At 35.6% G+C, this 16,525-nt stretch overlaps 1 protein-coding gene across 2 annotated transcripts in view; it reads left to right on the top strand.

Annotated features, from left to right (window-relative positions):
- The window catches only part of MSRB3 (methionine sulfoxide reductase B3), a 165,175-nt gene that overhangs the window by 33,434 nt on the left and 115,216 nt on the right, over positions 1-16,525 (top strand). The gene's annotated exons all lie outside the window — the stretch shown is intronic.

The raw sequence follows: 16,525 nt of genomic DNA, 5'->3' as shown, positions 1-16,525 counted from the left end.
TTGTCACTAATAGCTCACGATGTCTTCTTGCTCTTTAATGCACACTACACATCTGAAAATCATAACGTTGCTCATAAGAGGCTGGCAGTCCTGATAAGAAACTGCTCCAAATCACACAGAATAAGACATTCGTCTTGTTAAAGGATAATGAAATGCTTTTTATTTCACATGCGGCCATTCCTTTAGGAAAGAAAAAATTAAAAAGAACAACTTTAGTATAATAATGTTAGTTATTATAGTTAAAAAGAAAAATGTTCTACTTAACAATTACCAAATCAACAGAACTAATATAGTATGTGTCAACTGGTTCTTAAATTAGAACCAACACACTTTTTAAAAATGTGATTTTATGCATGAAAGTCCAAAATTTCATTATGTGCCTGTATAAGTTTAATACTTTCTTATGAAAATCACAATGGTCAGATATTTTCTGTGAACATTATTGTCAATATTATTTAATGTTTTCTATTAATGTACATATATCTATTACTATTTTGTATAGAGAATTTAATTCCAACTCATTAAACATTCGTTGAATATTAACTGTGAGTGCCAGGCATTGTGTGAAGCAGTGAGGATACGGTGATGAACAAGACCAGGCTGATTGCTTTGGCTGGCACAGGTTGGACATGAGTGTGTGAGGACCATTGAACCACATGGTGCGAAGACTAGACCAAAAGCATTTATGCCTGGGGTATTAGGGGAATCCAGACGAGGATGGTCCTAGCTCTTTGCTCAGGGGAAGAAATTTTGGAAGGGAGGGAAGGTCTCTGAAGTTTAAGGAGGGCCTCGTCAGGGATATAATGCTTGAGCTGAACTCAGTCTGTGAGCAGCAGTTAGCCAAGGGTCCAGAGAGGGGGAAGGACATTTCTAATGTGTGGAGTAGCATGGGCAAAATACCAAGGCCTGAACAAGCTAGGTCATGGTTAGAGAAATCAGACTATTTCATATGGCTTGCTTGGGTGCGTGAGGCCAAGTAGTAGAAGTGAGGAAGAAAGGTAGCCACTTGAGGCAGTGCCTTATGTGATGTTGGAAGGAATTTAAATCTTGGGAGGAGATAAAGGGGGAGTGACATGACTTGATTTGCATTTTATGATTACTGATTTAGTATGGTGGAAGGTCAGTGCTGGTTCCAGATGTTTCTATAAGAAGACTGGGATGGCAACTTGATTAGAAGGGAGGATAAGGCATTTGTCTTAAAGCTGTGTTTGAATAGTAAACATCTTTTTGTTTAAAAAATAGGTTTTATGTCTATTTCTGGTGACATGAGAGGCTAATGAAGCTTAATGCATGGCCCTCCCACCCCACGCTGCCTCCCCCAGCCAGCCAAGCCCCTGCACTGCCACTGCAGCGTGTGCTGGGGCAGTTTGAGGCTGGAGGGATGCAGGAAATGCTGAGAGCCTTAACAGTTGGTCATTATACTAGCTCTGGAAAGGAGGATGGATCAGAGAGATTCAGGCTGTGGAACTGACAAGGATGATCTGTTGAATTGTATATGAGTTTGAGGGAGAATATTAACCAATGTAGTCCCTGTACCATGTGGAGTTTTTCATTATAAAATCCTTTAATTCCACGATTGTCCTATCTCGAGGAATACTCCATTAATCAATCAATTGTTTCTGTAAATACTTAGCTTCTTCCGTGTACTGCATACTCACAAAAGCTATGTTGGTGTTCTCACATGTTGAGTATTTTTTCAGGAATACATGGTTACATATAAATGAAAAAACTTTAATATTACAATTGTTATGTGTACTATATATTAAAGGATTTCATAATGAAATTCTTTAATTGAGATATAAATTTGTTTAAATTTTGATATCAAAATGATTCAAAGATAAATTAACAAAGCTGATAAGTCTTAAGAAGTAACCATTATTAATACATTGCTTAATCACACAAATTGTGGAGTTTGGCTGGATTTGAAATCTGGCTTTGCCACTTAACTAGCTGTGTGCCTTGGCTTCCTTATTTGTATTATTATTTGAGGAATAATAACAGTCACCTGAGAGGATGGCTGCAAGACCGAAATAGATTGCAGTGTGAAAGCTGCTCAGAGCAGTGGCTGGCAGATAGCGAGGAGCCACATACATAAATGTTCACTGAGTTTACTATATATATCTATACCTGTCTGTCTGTCTGTATTTGTAATTCTCTAGTACAATAGACTTTTCAAAACATTTAAGTTTGTCTCATCTGTCACGTCAGCATTTTTAATAGGAAACACAAGTGCACTTTATGTTTGCGAAGCGCCTTTCAGTGTGTTGTCTGGATCTCTTTAGTTTAATTGTATATCCTAACGAACCAGAGTTCAAATCCTATGAATATACAACACATTTCTGTTAGTCTTACCCTGTACCGATGGAAGCCCAGAGGAAGTCTCTGTCTTTCTGGCTCGCAACCCATTTTAATTTGATAAATGAATTGGCTAGCATAGTATTCTATAATTTCTTAGCCAGCTAAGCGCCACTTACTTTTTAAGGTGCTATCAAAGTCAGTCTTCTGGTATTTACATTGTAATGAATATTAGCAAAATCTTCATCATCTATTTCTCAAACAGAATTTTACTTGTAGAAGTATAAAAATGTTGAAGAAATTGAGTTTAACAATAATGAAACAAACTATTTAAATTTTGAAAATAAAAGTGAAATCTAATGGGAGTTCTAGCCCTTATTACTTTGTACAAGTAGGGAGGGAAGAGGTCAAAATTGGAGATATAGGAAATTAAGGTGAAAGTTTGAAATCTTGCTTTAATTTACTGTTCCTGGTCAAAACCCATTACAACAAAAATCTCTGTAAATCAAAAGGATTTTTGCTCCCAAGCCAGTACTCTACTAATTTCAGGTATTATTCAATACAAAATAATTCCAGAACTAAAAAATAATTGGAACAGTCTCTCAAAGTTGATTATAACTGGATTGACCTGTATGAAGGCCATATCCCAGAAGAGTGATCTATCATTTTTCAGCTTTGACTTCCTTCTTATTTTTTAATAAAGCATAATTTTAATTTAGAGCTTATTAAGTGCATCTGAGTTATGGTTCACTCATGTTTGTAATTAAAGGTAATTTTTCTCTCTCAGAATTTCTTCTTAATATCCTGTAACAGTTTCTTTTATGTATTAAAAGGAGCACTGGAATAGGAGTCAGAAAACTCTAACCACAGCTCTGTAATTAACTTCTGTGCCCTTGAACAAATCAGTAAACTTCTCCAGATCTTAGTCTATCTTTAAAATGAGAAATTCAAATTAGATAATATGTTAAATTCTGAAATTCTGTGACTTTATTAACTGTCATTTGTTTTTGCTTTTGGCTTTAGCTAGAACAAATCTGAAAACTCAGCACCAATCAATGGCTGGAAATTCACAGAGAAGGCTGCTGGGTTGTGTGGGAGGACAGGCCTATTTTCCCTGTTTGGACACTGGAATCCTTACTCTAGTCAAGCCTGGAGCACTATTTGAGGAGGGATTAAGAGGCACAATTTTATACGTAGTTTCAATGCTTGATAAAAATCGAGTCTAATTGTAGCTTAGACTAGTTATCATGGTAGCTTCCAGCCAAGTGAGAGTATTTGTCTAAATAGTACTAATTACAGTGATAAATTATACTCTTCTCTAACATCATACACATAATATAGTTGTTGTTGCTTTTACTTGACTTTAGTGGCAGTTTTTTTCTAATTTAGAAAGTGGAGATCTTAGAGACATTTGCAAATGGTGTGTGTAAGTCACAGAATATAATCTATGTAACTAGAACTCTATTAATCAGGGACTCGTGGCTCTCGAGCTTAGCACAGTGCCTGGCACTTAATAAATATTTGTTAAATGAGTGAATAAACATTTAGGAAGTTTGCATGTAGGTGAAATGGTAGCTATAACAGACACAAATTTATTTGAGGCTCTTTTATATGGGAAAGTTAAAAGTAAGTTAATAGTTTGGTTGTCTTTTGAGTGAAAAACAATTTCTCTTTTTTCACTTCATGGTATTAATACAACATAGTGGACATCTTAGGTCTGAATCACATTGTAGCTACACAGATAACAAATAACACAGATTCAATGTATATTATCCAGACTTTTTCTCTCAAACAGTTTGAGTTTTGGTGGCAGATAACCTGTTTGAGGAAGGGAACAAATGCCTGTTATACTTATTATAAGAATTAAAAATTCTGGCTCATTTGACCACTTTTATCTGGAGCAATTAATATTGTTTGTTATGCTCCGAATTCTCCATTTGTAAAGAGGAAATGCTTGTAAAGAGATATGTACTAAAGCAACATCCATAAATAAGAAGTACTGCTTACTATTTAAGTTTGTGCTGGCAGTAGTTCATTAATGGTATCTGATGTTATATTTTACCTTTTAAAAAATAATTAAAATTATCAATGTGCTGTTTACCTTCTAAATAATTGGCTTTCTGTTTGGTTTTTTAAAAAACCTTTTTTTTTTTCATGAAAAGATGAACCATTCCCATGGATATTTGATAAAAGTTACATATGTGTAACACACACTTTTTCATATAATTTCATTTTTTTTTGTTAAATATTCTGAAACTCTTAAGAGAGGACTCTTTGACCATAAGTTCAGAACCTGTCTTCTAAAAGATGCACATGAACCCTGGCTGGTGCGGCTCAGTGGATTGAGCACAGGCCTGCGAATCAAAAGGTCACCAGTTTGATTCCCAGTCAGGGCGCACGCCTGGGTTGCGGGGCAGGTCCCCAGTTGGGGGCACATGAGAGGCAACCGATCAATGTATCTCTCACAGATTGATGTTTCTCTCCCTCCCTTTTCCCCTCCTTTCCCCTCTCTCTAAAAGTAAATAAGATCTTTTTAAAAACTAAAAGATACACATGAAACCAATATAAAACTGATCAGAACACAGTATTCCTGACTTTTCTACTGATAATCACCAATGGAATTCTCTCCCACCTGTTTGAATTAATGCCCTCTATTCTGCAGTTTTCACCATTCTTACATGCTCTTCTTACCTGACCTATTTGACTATATTAAAAATCCTTCGGGGTAAGACTTAAAAAAACAAGAGATAAGTAGTTCTTTAAAAATAGACGTACAAATTTCAACCCACATTGTTCACAAAATAATTTGCAATTAATTGAATAGTATCCACTTCTTCCAGTAGATGGCACTAAATTTACATTCTTTCACAGCAGGAAAGGGCACTGATACCAGCACATAGGTGCATTGTGAAAACTTAAACAAAAGTATGTAAAAAATATCCAGTTAAGAACATATGGATTTACAAACCACAAATTTTTCTGCTTATATTACGTTCAAACAATATTTGTGGAGTGCAAAACCTTTTTCCATTTTCAATAGGATTCCAACTTCCTTATGCTTGGACATCTCATTGAAACTGTCTTTCATGTGTAGACTTGCTATAAACTAAAACAAGTTTTCATAAATTAACTTATCTTCTATCCAAATAGCTGATTTAACAGTAATTTATAGTTTTATATAAAGCTAAATTTTCTTCAGCAGACCACCCAAGAATTAGAGAAAATTTCACATTTTGTTTTGCTATGTTTTGGATTTTTATAGAATCTTGAAAATGTTATTAGTTTAATATGTTGACTGTTAAGCATGAATTGGTTTTTTGCATGAATTAAAATATTTTGGGGAACTAAGAAAATTTATATTTAAAATGTTGATTAATGAGTATTCTGATGTAGCTATATTTTTTAAAACAAAATGTTTTAGTAGCTCAGTGATATAATAAAGTTTAGTTGATGTTGAATAGTTGCTATACAGCATGTAATTACTACATGAGCTTTGAAAATTATTTGTGCACAAGGTTAAATATTATAGAACTATGCATCTGTATGAATAAGGTGTTGGGCATATGGTTTGTTGAATATGGATTTTGTTAAGTTTTTGTTAAATATGAAATAAATTCTTCATATTATTTATTAATTATAAAATATGTAAGTAACATCTGTAGCAACAGAGATAAAATGGGCATGAACAAAAAAATAAAAGAAAGTTTAGTTTTTTTGAGAAATTCCCTAGTTAATAATGACTATAAAGAATGTAAAACATATGAGTTCTAAAAACAAATGATAATTCTATAGAGTTAAATTATTTAGACAATATGGACTTTTGGGGAATTATGTAGGTAGAGTTATTAGATGTTTGAGTGTCTAAACGTGTTCACAGTAATGTCTCCTAACAGATCACAGAAAGATTTATTAAAATGAGACTGAGCCACCGTGGACTCTCAACAAACATGTGTTTAATGAAGGACTAAGGCATGAATGACAATATAAAAGACTCACTAATATGGAGGCTATGTACTTGATGAATTTTCATTATTAGTCTTTTCTAGTTTATAGCTGCATCCTAAACATTTTATTTAGAGGTTAAATTTCTCATGGCTGCTTTTGTTAGATACATTTTCACTTAAAATGCTTCAAATACATTTTACTGAGACGCATTGGCAAATTATCTCTAATTATTTTTTTGTGCTTTTGCATTTAAAATCAACCATTTATTTGAAAATTTAAAATGTCCATCTCATTTATTTCAATTCCTTATTTTTCTCCCTTTTTATATTTAGTATATTTGAATTTGTGTTAGTCACATAAAATACATGTTATAAAAATATACCACGAAATGACAAAGATAGCAGTTATTTAGGTGATTTGTAAGGGCCATAATTTATAGAATTGAAGTTTATTCAATAACTACTATGGTAAGCATTTTCTGCAACACTATATATTATTTATCCTGTTCAGCCACATATTTGCAAACAAAGAATGCTAATTGAAATCATTAGATCATTTGAATTTTAAGCAAGCAAAAAAACTCAAAATTCTATAGCTGTAGGTTTTAAGATTTTGTTTTGTTGCCGAAATGCATGTTAGTTCACAGAATAATACAGCTGTTCATATTATATTCCATTTTGATTAATATTTTAATATATCTTATGCAAATTTTGTATATGACAAGTTTCAGAGCTTGCCATTGTATTATTGGTATTAATGAAAAAACAACCTATTTTTTGACCCTAAGAGTCTGATTTGTACCTTTTAGTCCCATTCTTCATCTGTAAGCTGAGAATGACATAACTTTCTTGTTAACTTTTTCGCAATTAGATACTGGCCTCAGGTGTAAACATTATCTGACATTTCCCAGAAATCTACTTTGTGCAACTTTAATATCAGTGTATAAGGAATAACTAGAAAATTTTTTTGGAAAGGAGTGGGTGGCACATCAAATAAGTCTGGGAAAGGTGATGTGTTTGATCAGTCAAAATCTTTTCCTAATACAGGAAAATCCTTGCTTACTGCAAAATGAGCTCCAGAAAGACAGACTTTTTATTTTGCTTTTTTGGTCTATTTAGTTCACTACTATTTAGTTCATCTTAGCAAGTAGAATTGTGTCTGTCACAGAATAGATGTTCAATAAATATTTGTTGAATGAATGAATGGGTGTGAATAAGTAGCATCATTGTATGTATCAAAATAATACCACATTGTAAATAATGTGATCGCTGTTTTTAAGGAATGTACATTCTCATGAGAAAGATGGCCACTTTGGGTCCACGTTTTGCTATCTATAGGATGAAGCAAATTATATACTTGATGGTTTTATGAATCTGTAATATATAAACACTTCCTCCTTTCTATCTTAAGGAGGAGGGAAGCAGAAGTGAGAAACATTGTGCTTCTTTCTGCCCAGGTGGATTCTTGGATAGGATTTGAAGCAATGACAGTTCTTCTGAAGGACATTGAAGGAACATGTAGATGTAATTAGCAGGAGGTGGTAGGGGTGGGGGAAGGCAGCATGGGGGTGGGAATGGAATGTGGGCATATGGGTTAGTAGAAGATCAGTATGTTAAAAGATGTTAAAGCACAACAAAGCATGGGCTCAAGAGAGAAGCGTAGTGAATGAATACATTGAAAGAGGAAAGCTGCAGACAAGAGAACCTGTCTCTCATTAACCAGGTGTGTGACCACGTCAAGTAACTTCTTTGGGCCTTGGTTTCGTCTTAGGGGATTTTGACTACAACTTCATCTATTTTCCAGAGTATAATCTAAGGGGGAACATTTGAGATCTTGCCCCCCAACATGTGCTGTCAGTTTAGCTCAAATAAACTCATGAAAACTAAAAAAAAATTATGATCTGAGGAACACTAGTTCTACTAATACCCTCTAAGTCAGACCTCATCATCTGAGAAACTGCATATTGTCAAATTTTATAAATTCTAAGATGTGCTGCTTTTACATTTTATCATCTTGATAATTGGGATGCAGCTTAAAAAGATCATTGTGCTAAGAAAGTATTGTGTCATAGGCTGGCAACTCTTTTTTTACTTTCCCAGTGGAGCATAAAATAATGGTGTGTCAAAATACCACATTTTTAGTAGAACACATCACCATAAGCGGTCTTCGTTAAGAAGCCCATGTAATCTGGCTGGACTATGGAAACTTTCTGCTCCCCACCCCCAAGAGGAACAACTTTAGCATATTTTCAGAGCCAATATATATTTTGAGTAATGCTCGATTAGGTAATCCCATAGTCTAAAATCCAGAGAGTTAGTGGAATATTAGTCATAAAAGACTTGAATGTGGAACTCTCGAGAGATGATAAAGGATTCAGAATAGTAATAGGAGAAAAAAAATTAATCCATCATTTATTCCTTTTTATAATTTCACTGATTTATTAAGCAAATACTGCTGTTGCAGTTTTTAAACTAAATTCTAAGAAACATAGCCAAAGACATCATTTAGAAAATATCTTTTAGGAAGAAAATTTAAATAGCAATAATTAAAACGGAGAGTTGAATGAACATTTAAATACAACATGTACTTATTTAGTGCTTACTGTTGCCCAGGCACATTGCGGGGTGCTGGGCATGCAAACATGACTGAAATACACAGGTTCACTGTCCCTCAGGGGATGTTGAATAATTTAAGAGAATCCTAATACATTTTCTTTAGTTATGTGGGTGATAAAGAAAATTATGGATTTTTTTTGCCTTTTTCCTCCAAAATCTACCAGATTTTTGTGGAATGTATAGACTGAGACTTAGCTGTTTTATTGAGTAGCAATTGCAGATTTGTTTTCTGCTTATGGTGCGTAATTAATTTAGATTTTAAATTTGATTTGGGCAACCATGCAATTTTTAGAAATTTACGAAGTAAGCTCTTAGACAGTATAACCTTTTTTCTAATGAAAATGTTACATTTAAATAAAATCCTGCACCATAACCTAAGAGAGGGCTCCTTTCCTTCCTTTCTGTGGGTGGTTACCTCTCATCTCCCTTGCAGTCTGTGTTCCCGAGGGGGCAAGGAAGCATGGAAGAGAAAGCTGTTTTGTGCAAGTCTTTTTGATTGCATGTGAAATGTAGAATGGAAATGAGCCTGTCTGTTTTTAATTTTTTTTTTCTCTATGGGCTATGATGTTCTAGTGAAGACCCTTACTGGAAAAAAAAATTAAAAACAGGGAACTCCAACTTTGTCAGACGTTTCACATGCAATCAGATAGACTTGAAGTTAAATGACTTTCTCTTCCACTACTGTCATTTGATGATGGAAATGCCTTTAAAAGTTCTCTTTTTACTCAAATGCTTTGCAACACAGAAAATGCTTTTTGGGTTAAGCCATGTTTTAAATATTTTCCTAAACTCTAGGCTTTATGGTCCACATTAATATCAAAATCATTGCTCTTAGTATTTGCATTACATTTTGAAGAGTTGATACTTTGGGGTTTTTTTTTGATATTTAAAGAATGCTGATAAAATTACTACTACACATGAATTCAAAAATTAAAAATTTGTAACACAAGTAAAAGACAGAAATGTAAAGTGTGATTTCTATCTTACAGAGTCATTCAGGTGAATGTTTCATCAGGATGAATGTAACAGTTAAGCTCCCTGTTGTCCCCTCTCAAGAAAATCATACACTCTCACAAATGAGAACTTACTATTAAAGGCTAGAAGTTTTAGTCATTAATAGGCTTCACATGTTGTGGAAAATATATTTACTCCCATCGATTTATTGTGAGAGAATGTTTGCACATACACCCCTTAATAGAACTGCCTTATTTATCAGCTCCCCAATTTCTCCTCTAAGAAATCTGCATCTACATTTTATTCTGGCTGTTTTTTGCTTTGTTAAGTGAGCTGATAGCATTTACATGAAAGACTCTGCGTTCCTTTGCTCAGGATAAGGAGACTTACCACCTTGACCCGGTTCACATTTGATCACACTGCGTCTCTCAGCTTGTCTAGACGGAATTTTCTTCCCTATTTGACTCTCCCTGACCCTGTTTCTACAAATTTTGTGAGTTTTCCATATCCCAGTTATAACCGGACAGAGTCAGTCTAGGTGGACAAAGTTTAAGACTGTTAATGTCTTCTTTGTTAACTGTCTTTACGCAAAATTTTGCATGTACTTTTTCTCGAAGACTGCTCGTTGTAGTGGTTTTTCTTATCTTCCTGCTAGGTTCCCAGGACAGGAGCCTTGACTTACTCAGTTTTTACTTTTCAATGCTCATCACAGTTCTCGATTCATTGTCAGTGTTTGATAAGTAGTTGCAGACAGTGTGAATTAATATTAGGCTCAATAGTTTATATCTTCAAAGGATTAATAATCTGGGAGAATAAAGCAGAAATAACTGAAGACATTTGAGAATAATTGCAAAATGCTACATTAGCCTGTGTAAATAGTACCTTGCAGAATAAATACACTAATCCTAAGCGTATACAGATGAAAGGAGTGAACAGAATAGGGGTGAATTTATCAGGGTATTTACTTGGAAGGAAAACTTGCTTGAAAATATTTCTTACTTTGTCCAAACCTTCAGTATGGAAACCAGAAGACCAATGCTATCATTCAACTATGTTCCACTAAAACATAGGGTCTTGTTTAATTCAGGAAGTTCAAAATGGTAGGTTGCCTTGGCGTGCTTATAATGTTCATTGATGTTAATTAGAACTCTGTGCATGAATCAATAGGATATAACTGAAACTGACCCATAGAACTGTTATAGGTGAAATAATAGAAAAATAGCAAAAAGGTATGGAATGTGATTATTCCTGTGACCAATATATGATTTTTTTCACCTATAGAAAAAAAATCTTTACTACAAAAAGAAATATTTGTCTGCTTTCTGACACCTAAGACCTGGAGTTTTATTTTCTTTGTGTTATATTTTGTACTTGGAGGACAGATGAAATGAAACTGAATCTAAAGGTGAAAATTAAAATTTTTTCAAAAAGCGGAAACTAAATTGAGGTGCTAATTTTATGCTTTAGTTACACGTGTTCTCTGCCATCAGCGGAAGATTACTCTGGAGGGAAGAGTTAGTGAAGTGCTTCAGAAGGGTTTGGCTGAAGCACTGTTTGTTCAGGAGCATTGTTTGGCCAAAGGATTTTGCTCTCTAGGCCCGTCAGAAATTCAGCGTGTGAAACATCTATTGGGTATCTTCTTACACAGGCTCCAGATTGGGAGTGATGATCTCGAGTCTGAAAGGGAGTAAATTAGCAGAGTCTGCTCCCTGCTTTCTGTTCAGAGTTCAGCTGGAGACTCTCTGAAAGCTATTTTGAGTACAGCACTTTGCCAAAAGGGTATTCAATAAGATTTCTCTTCGAAGTGAAAAAAAAAAAGGTAATGTGAGACACTGTAGTAAGATACATTATTTCAAATTTCCTGGTTTAAAAATATATTCTTTGCATGTTTAAATTGTCGCTTATCTACTCCATTCTACTCAGGTTTTAGCACCTGTGTTGCAGTTACCTGTTTTGTCTCTACCACTGGAGTATGAACTTCTTAGTGTGTTCATCTCTTGCATTGGCCATTTCCGATATGTGTTCAGAAATCAGAGGTGGGAGGGGATAACGAGGGGAAAAGGGGGAAGGGTTGTCAAGGAACATGTGTAAAGGACCCAGGAACAAAGCCCAAGGCAGGTAGGATTGAGGGTGGGAGGTGGGGATGGCTGGAGTCAGGGAGTGGTGGGGGTGGGGAAATGGAGACAACTGTACTTGAACAACAATAAAAAAAGAGAGAGAAAAGAAGGAAATCAGCACAGGCAACTTCCTCTCTTCCTTCAGGCTTGGCTCAAATGTCACCTTCTCAGTGAGACCTACGTGCCCTCTCTATGTGAGTTCACAGCCCTTACTTCTAGGTCTCCCAGTCCTCTTTGCTCTACTTAGTTTGTTGTTGTTGTTTTCCTCCATATACTTACCACCTTCTAGCAGGTTATGTGATTTACTTTTTTTTTTTTTTATTATGTTTTGTCTGTTTTCACGATAGGTTCACAAAAGTAGAATCTTAATTTTGTTCATGGTATATGCTAGGTACTTAGAATAATGCCAGCAGATAAAAGGTGCTCAATAAATAATCATTGAATGAATGAATGAGTGTATTTTACTTAGTTCACTGCCTGGCACTCTGTAAATCCTCAACATTTGTCACTCCAATAAATCTAATAAACATTTTTTAAAGAGAATAACTGCACCCACTTAAAGAAACGTAAGAGCAAGCATTGGATCAGCGGTCTTCAGAGTAGGACCGAAACCCGAGCTCCCTGGAAGCCAGAGCACAGCCAGTGGGAGTGTCCCGGCGCCTTGGACCGTGGGCGAGCCCAGGGACGCTTTCCAGTGCAGGTCCGCTTTGAGAGGAAAATCAGGAGAATTGGTCCTGCTTCTGCACGCATGGAGGTTTTCTTCCCTGTGCTCTGCATTTTTTTCTTAAAGCCTTCATTGAATTACTGGCATGCAAAACAAACAGGAGAACATGGTTTATGGAATATATTTCATATTCTCCTTTTAAAATGGACTAGATATGGCTTTACATATGCCCACTCATTTAGCAATTCCCAACACTAGTATATCTGGAATAAAATTCTGTTCAGATTTCTAATTTGACAAATTAATAACCAGCTGAAAATTAAAATTGTGAAAATCAAAGTATGTTTTTAAATACAGTATCAACGTTTTTCAACATGGATATTACTATTTTAACCTAGTAAACTCCAAGCAAAACAGAAGTCTTATTATTTCCCATTCACTTATTATCTTGGGAAAATATTTAATAGTTTCATTTTTTTTCTGATCTTAGAAACAAAATTACAGTTATGGGATCTTTAGGTTTCGTTTTGATTTTTCACACTGAAATATAAGATTTATGACTTAAAAGTGCTTTAAGATTTAGGAAACAGATCTGATTTGCTTCTCAACAGGAAGTTGAAAAGCCTTTCAACATTTTATAGACTTTGCGAGAACCCCGTGTGAGCCTTGTCACTGCCCTGTGCTGAAGGAGTGAGCGCCGGGAAAACAGGCGGCCGCTAATGCACAATCGTATTTATTGTTTTCTGGGTGTACTGGGTAACTTCTCTCCCTTATCATCTTAAGTTGTTAGTGATGGTCTTTAAGCTGAAAGCTGTTGCGTAGTTACAGGAGTAAGGGGCAGCATGTTTTTTCCTCACAGAAGATAGTGTAATGACCATTGGCTCTGCAGTCAGACGCCCTGAGTCCGAGTCGATATACCTGTTTGCTTTTTGTCATCAGTAAGTTACATCAGACCTATGAATCTCAGTTTCTGTATCTGTGAAGTAGGCATGCCATCTACCTCCCAGAATTACTGAGAGGATTAAATACAGTTATGTAAAAGTGCCTAGAAATGGGCCTGGCACACAGTAGCCACTACATTTAGTTTTCTTCTTTAAATTCCTATTTTAATCATATTTAATGATAACATGAATAAAATACTGTTCTGAGGGAATTATTATAAGCAAGGAATTACCAATAAAATACTGCAGCATGCTGAAATACCTGACCTGGCTACCTTTTCAGATACAGTTTTAACTTCAGAATTTGCTGTGATCAGGACGATAACGTAATGTTGCATTCATTCAGGCAGTGTTCACTAAGTGATGATCTCTGTGGTCCTTGGAGGAGAGCTGGGAGGGGGCAGTGCAGAGTCGAGAGACCGCCTTGCCTGAGGCCACATGACCGGGAAGCAGGCAGAGCCCGAACGCGGACTCTTGCTGTAAGTTTACTATTGCTGAGAGCAGAAGCTTCCCATTGGAGTTCCAAGGCAATACTACCTTTGAGCCATCAACAACATGAAGAAGCCTTAATATAAAAAGAGACTTTGGGCATATTTCAGTAAATAAATACCCTTGGTTTGGGTCCAAGATGGATCTTCCCTATACCAAAGTAACTCTGCAGGGAATGGTGGTGTGATAAGATACCAAAGTGGCAGTGTTGTTCCCTCAAATACACTTTGTGTTGCACACACACACACACACACACACTTCTGCCTTCAAAGTACTCCATTAAACATTGAAATAAAGGGGAAAATCTTTCCATAACATACTTCTAAGCCAATTTAGAGGTCATTGAACAGATGTCAAATAATATTAATGTTAGAGAGACATTAACATTACCCTGTGTAATAAGAAAATTATAGTACCTAAGTGAAGATAGTAAAGAGAAACCATCCAGTGAATTATTTTAGAATTTCAGAATGAAATGATTTCTCTGAAATTTAACAGTGGCACCATATGACCCTAGAAAAGTGAGTCTCATAGGAAGACAGGAAATCAAAGACAAAAGTGAGGCCTTTCTGTGTTTATATGGGGTGGGCCAAAAGTGGGTTTACAGTTGTTTGTATGGAAAATAATGTAATCGTTAAGTAATACCATAAGAATAAACTGTGTCTCACATACTCACAATGTAAACCTCCTTTGCCCCATTCTGTATATGCCAATTTTAGGTTATGATGCTAAAGAGCTAATGTAACAATATAGCTTTTGATTGTCCAGGAAGTTTATTGTTATGAAACTATGTGGCAAGAAATTTATTAAAACCTAACTTCTCATTGAGTTGTTTCATATAAAACCACAATAGTTGTTTCTAGATGACATATACTTCCTTTTGCTATTAGGTACACTTTAAAAGCCTAATTATTTTGAGAACATAGTATGACCAAAGAATAAAAATGTACAAAGTTGACAACTTTAAATAAGCACTAGCATTTCTTAAAGAACAAACCTCACTTACAGTTAGGAAACAATATTTATATTTAAGGTTGAAAAGCCAGGATGTAGGAAAATTTTGCTAATTTGGAAGATGACCTTTAAGTGCACCAAAACCAAATAATTTGTAGGCTATGACACAGGGCACATTCCTACAAAATTTGTGTGAATACTGCTTTAGTGGTTCTTGAAAGACAAACAAAGAAAGCTGGAGTGAAATCTCTGTCCCCCTCTCAAGTAGGGCGGAGGGTAACAAAAGCGTACAGCAGCGCTCTTTCAGAGCTGGCCATTAAAGCGAGGTCTCTGCAGCACAGTTAATGAGATGGTTCATAGTTTTTAAGAATGTTTAGATCAAAAGTAATTTCTAAACTATGAAATAAAGTCTCTTCAGTACCCTTCATTCACCAGTAAAGCTTTTTATGTTTGTATTATTTACTTCAATCAGATGTTTTCAATTTTACCTTTTCTCCTTATACAAATGCTTGACATGGTTTGTCAATAGTGACCAACACTTTTATTTTTTTTCTTCAGAAAAGAGATTTTTCGAGAGAGGGAGGATGAAAAAGAGAGAAACATCTTTGCCTAAACGATTTGCAAGCATCTGTGCTTTAAGCTACTTTTTATGAACACTCCTTAGTAAATGACTCAAGGTAAAAAAGCAGAAAAGCATCCAATGTTAGGAAATTGCAATCCAATACCATGTAATTTAAACCTGCAGTTGCTTCTCTTGTACTAAATGACATACAGATGGGTAGCTTAGTTCTCTCAACTTTGGGAACACAATTGGTCTTTTTGTATGAATGAACATATATTAACAAAAATACTTTGGACAGAATTGTTTAATTCCAATTGTACAGATTTTAACTATCCATGCCATTGGGGAAAATAATTTTAACCAACACATTATGTCGTGATAAATTTTCAATTAATGATTTCTTTTGGAACAAAAATCAACAAAGATGCAACACTTCCAACAAATAAAGAAATAAAAACAAAAAAGATAACATCTAAGAAGTCTGCAGTGAATTGAACAGAAAGGGGTCCATCACAGTCACCTTATTATTTAAGAAAGAGCAGTTCTGCATTCAAGCTGTGGAGAGGCTTGTTCTGACAGGACAAACATTTCTCAGGGAAACATTTCTGTCTACCCCTTGGAAAATATTAACAGTGTAAGCAGTAGGTGTTTGGATAAAGCCTAGTGTAATATGGGGAGTGTGGAGGCGTGCAGGGAAGTCCAGTGAGATGGGAGACCGGCACGCCACGAGCGGTAGGCCAGCTCTTCCTACGGATCTTTCCAGGCCAGAGCAGAGCCAACGGTGTGGCGTCGGGAGAGGCGCTGTTTGACAGCCCACAGGCGTGTTCCACGGTGCACCTTTCCGTTTGCCTCTGGTTTGCTATTTCCGGCCTCCGTATTTTCCTCCTGGAGAATCAGCTGCCCTGTCTTGGTGGCCCTGGATTTGGAAGCTGATATCCTTCTTCAATCCCACCATCAGGGCAACTGGTTAGTTAAGTTCCTCCTAGTTA

This window comes from Desmodus rotundus, chromosome 3 (genome assembly GCF_022682495.2).
Source record: "Desmodus rotundus isolate HL8 chromosome 3, HLdesRot8A.1, whole genome shotgun sequence".
Lineage (NCBI taxonomy): Eukaryota > Metazoa > Chordata > Mammalia > Chiroptera > Phyllostomidae > Desmodus > Desmodus rotundus.
The sequence above is the reverse complement of the archived record's forward strand: the minus strand, read 5'-3'. Positions and strand labels throughout refer to the sequence as shown.